This window comes from Corapipo altera, unplaced genomic scaffold, assembly GCF_003945725.1.
Source record: "Corapipo altera isolate COAL_440 unplaced genomic scaffold, ASM394572v1 79, whole genome shotgun sequence".
In the NCBI taxonomy this organism is placed as follows: Eukaryota; Metazoa; Chordata; class Aves; order Passeriformes; family Pipridae; genus Corapipo; species Corapipo altera.
In genome coordinates, this window is record NW_020884927.1 from 2,645,658 (window position 1) to 2,648,963 (window position 3,306).

At 47.3% G+C, this 3,306-nt stretch overlaps 1 protein-coding gene across 4 annotated transcripts in view; it reads left to right on the top strand.

Annotated features, from left to right (window-relative positions):
- Nucleotides 1-3,306, top strand: part of METTL11B (methyltransferase like 11B) — a 31,037-nt gene that overhangs the window by 17,558 nt on the left and 10,173 nt on the right. The gene's annotated exons all lie outside the window — the stretch shown is intronic.

The following is a 3,306-nucleotide window of genomic DNA, read 5'->3' on the forward strand; positions in this document are numbered from 1 at the left end:
ACCTAGCAGGGTAGTTAAGAAGACTGTGACCTAGCAGGGTAGTTAAGCGTGTCCTTAACCCTAAGCATGAATAATAATGCTGAAATCAAGCCTCACATTGAATCTTGCAGGGCTGCCCAGGGTCAGCAAGGTACAAAGCTTCCTTCAAGCTATGCTAACTCCATGCTCCCCCCACTCCACTGCCAGGTTCAGTGGTGGAGCACTTTTAGTCGTGTTTACTTAGGAGCTGAGCATATCTGGTATCACAGCCTGTTAAGAGAAACATGTCACTTTTACAGACCAGGGTAACATTTATAAATAAAAGACATGAGTAACTTTAGGCCCTGGTCCAACAATGTACTTAAATGTGTGTGAGTGCCCTTAAGCCCAGTGGACTTTAATGGAGCTACTCAGATGCTGGAAATTATGCACATGTTTACATGGGCTGTGGGACTCAGTGCCAGTGGGGTGAGATCTGCAGTGGAAAACTTAGATGATCCATCCCTGGAGACAAATATTCCTGTGTGTGAGGCACGTGCCTGTAAGTAAAATCTGCTCTGGGGGCGGGATGATGTTCATCCTCTATAAAACAGAATTTACATGGTTCTTAGACCACAGCTGAGAGGTGAATTCTACACTGCACACAGATAACTATTTTTCAACTGATGCACAAAGCAGATGTTGCATTTAGAAGGGAATACTCAGCCAAACTGGAATTAGTTCAGTATCTTGCAGAAAGCGGTTGGAGCCACTAAATAATGTTCAGAAATAAAAACTTCAAAAAAATTACTTGCAGCATTTACTTCTACCAGGGAAATTTAGCTGAGTAAACCCTGCAACCAAGAACTGTAGGACAGTGTACTGCAGGTTGGGATTGCACCCAAAATTGTTTATTAGGTGGTCGGTTTCTTTAGAGGTTTGGACCAGATGCACTGGAATACAGCACTTTTAACTGATCCATAATGAAAAATTAGAGATAATGTTTTGGACTTTGCAGGGCAGAAGGCTCAGGTGGGTTGTGTCTGTCTAGTTCACGCATTGGCATTCAGCTGTAGATCACCACTCTGCATCCAGACTGTGTCTGCAGTGACTGAAAATTATTAATGTCTCATGACTGGAGTGACCTTTAGGGAGCCAGTTCCTGCCCTCAGCCTGATTTTGCAGTGGGTTTGCTTTAACCGTCTCCACTTGGGGGACTTACCAGCAGATTCAGCCAAGGGACAACTGTGCCATGGAAAAGGTTTCTTCTTACTTTACTGGAAACACATTTCTAACCTTAAATCTTACAAGTTACCTGCCTTAACGTAGAAAACCTCATATGTTAGACAGCTGCCCACTCTATAATGTCTGAGAGCCTCCATCGTCCTATCCTGCCCATGCCCTACTTTACAGAGTTCATTGAACTCGGGCTGTGTATCTGTAACAGGCCTCACAAGTATTTCATTTCCTGATGCAGAAGATAGTCCCACATGGGTCATGGAAAGGGAGATGCCTCTGGCTAGATAGGCCCTGTGATGAAGGGGAGACATGCTGGAGCAGGGCTGCAGCACTGAGTGCCACCAAGGACTTGTGTGCCTCCGTGCACTTCTCTTTTGGGGTAGATTCCTGCAAGCTGCAAAGCTCCCTCTCCCTGTGGATCTGCTGCTGGAGCTGCATGCCAGGCACAGCTTCAAGGCAGACCAGAGGTGAGGCTGATTGGCTGTGTCTGGAAAATTGGGTTGTGCATTGGGAGACTTGGCAGTGCTGCAAATTCCTGAAAGGGAGGAATAACACCGAGGGAGCAAAGAGGTGAAAATCACCTCTAGAAATCTCACACTGCATGAGTGAGACTGTGGGTCCACAGGAGAAGACTTTGAGTACAGTGCCAGTCTTTATGTTAGCCTGTGTCCTTGCATGCCCTCGGGTGGGAGACGTGCATAAAAAGATCTTTGCACAGTTTGATGCGTGGAGAAGCCCCTGTGGATGCTGACCCAGAGCTGGTTTTGGATGCCAGCACGTAAAGCAGGGCTCTGGGGCCCCAGCTGGCCTGGGAGGAGCTGCAGTCAGCTGGTGTGTGCATGCAAGTCTCGGCAGGAATTCTGCAAGCCTGATACTGGTTCTGAGTGAGAAATCTGAGAGCACACACTACAGATCTGCTATCCTGGACAGCATATCGTCCCCATGTGTTGCCTCGGGTCAGGCTCATGTTTTGAGTAGAAGGACTCTGAATATTTGTTGTTCATGCTGTCCTGTTGTGCTGACAGCCTGTAAAAGCCTTTCCCTTCAATTTAACAAAATGGGATAAATCACTGTCCCTTGACAGGTCCATTAAACAAGCCCTGGAATCATCACTGGACTCTTATATGGAAGATCTTGCAAAGCCACCATGCAGGGATTCAGTTCTGTTCACCAGACAGGCTGCCCTCTGAAATGGAGCAAAAGGAGACACACAGAAAGACAAGATGTTGCCACTCCTGGGGAAAGATGGAGATCACTTACTGGAAGAATCACAGCCACCAATGGAGTCCTTTTCCCAGGCTCTGGGAACCACCCTGGCCAAGTTGTGCTGGGGATTGGCTGCTGCCCCCTTTGTATTAATTTCTTCAGCTAAATGGTTTCTTCTGAGTATGTGAATATAATCAGAGTGTGTAAAACTCTCAGGTTTGACCCTTGCTGGGCTCAGTGCTTCTTGTGGTATAAATTTCTCAGGCATAACATAAATGTGTAATGGATTAAAGCTTTAATAGTATCCGTTCAGCAGTTGACTTAAGCAGGTGATGACAAGAGGGGCTGTAATGCTGCTTTTGTTGGATGAAGGATATGCCGGGCATGCTGCTTATGTGTAACCCAATAGCACTATTCTGTTCCGAGTGGTCCTTGGTGGTAATTATTCCCCATCCTACTTCCTTTGTCCCCCCCCTCATTTGCCTCCAAAATGTCATTCTCCTGCTGAGGATGGGCAGGCACACACTTATCATTCCCTGCTGAGCTTGCTTGCCCTCAATAAATACATTCCAGGCTTATATTCAGGGCCTCTGGCCTAACTCTCATCCCCTGTGTGGAGGGCATAATTCCTGCTCCCCAGCTGGCATAAGCAAGGCATGGCCTGTTCAGACCCTTTCCAGCAGTGACTGGCAGTGCTCCTGGGGAAGTTTAAAAATGCAATGACCAAGCACTGCTCCCTGGCCCTGCTGTGTGTGCAGGGAGATCTCCCTTCCTGTTGTTATTAACCCAAAAGGTGTTTGCTGCTGGATCATTTCCAGTTCCTCGAGCACACAAGGAACCTGCAGCAGAGCTGGTCTCACACTGCAAGGTGGTGCTCACAAGGAATTGTTCCCAGTGTGACTC